A 1312-nucleotide genomic window follows, 5' to 3' on the forward strand; every position below is an offset into this window, starting at 1 on the left:
TGGAAGTAGTATCAACTATCTTCTCGGTGCCATTGCTCTCATATTGCTATTACTGCTGCCGTGTTACTGTTACTATTGCTCTCATATCATCGCTACTTTCACATCACCCCTGTTGCTAGTGCTTTTCCAGTGCAGCTGAATTGACAACTCAGTTGTTAAGGCTTATAAGTATTCTTTACCTCCCCTTGTGTCGAATCAATAAATTTGGGTTTTACTTCCCTCGAAGACTGTTGCGATCCCCTATACTTGTGGGTCATCAGTGGACACCACCGAAAGTAGCATCCATGTCGCGAGATGATCTCGCAGGGATCGGGTGAAGTGTTTCGCGGTGCGGCACGAACTCGAAGGACCCACAGCGGATCGAATCTCTTGGTTCTGCCGGTGTCGGTGATTCGAGTAAGAACGCCGCGGACGTGACTGGTGCGCCGATGACCTGCCTTGTGCCGACAGAGCTTCCTACGAGACGGCGCCAATTGTCGAGGGTGCTCCTCGGCAATGCCCTCCGATAGGGGCTTAGGGTTGATGGAATCCTGCAAGCTGACACGAGACATCGGTTCACAGACAAGCGGGGAGAGCGATTTACCCAGGTTCGGGGCCCTCGATGAGGTAAAACCCTTACGTCCTGCTCGTGTCGTTCTTGATTATGATGATAATGGGTTACAATGGGGTGCCGAATAGTTCGGCTGAGGTCTCGTCGAGATGGCTAAGCGCTAAGGTAACCTAGCTTTAAGCTTCTGCTGGCTAAGATCGCTAAGATTGATTGTGCCCCTCGATAGCCCCTCTCCTGGCCTTTATATAGGAGGCCAGGTCTCAAGAGGTCTAATCGAGTACGACTAGGTTTACAGTAGATCTATCTCTAGACTTTCCTCGTTCGGCTCCTTCCGCGTCTTGTACTTCAAGGAATCTTCCGTTGCACCGTCCTAGTGGCCCATCTTGCCGTCGAGTACCTTCATGGGCCTCCAACTAGGAAATACAGGATAGGGCAACATTGGTTACCCGAAGGGTAATGCCCACGTCATACTCCATGAGCCTGTTTGGTAGTCTGGGCTAATTTTGGGATTTATGCACCACACTTCCCGTTTGGAACGGGCATGTTGTTTGGTAGCTCGCACTGCATGGACTAAAAAGGTCCTTTTGTTTGTTTGCCTGCAGCCAACCCCAAATGTCGATGGAGATGAAACTACATCTATTTGGTACCATCCAGACAAGTGTAATGTCACCCCTTCTCTACAACGGGTGACTTTACCATACTATCACCTCCCATCACACAAAAAGCACAACTCATCAGTTCATCAGTTGCACTTACGAACCT

This window comes from Lolium rigidum, chromosome 1, assembly GCF_022539505.1.
Source record: "Lolium rigidum isolate FL_2022 chromosome 1, APGP_CSIRO_Lrig_0.1, whole genome shotgun sequence".
Taxonomy (NCBI): Eukaryota; Viridiplantae; Streptophyta; class Magnoliopsida; order Poales; family Poaceae; genus Lolium; species Lolium rigidum.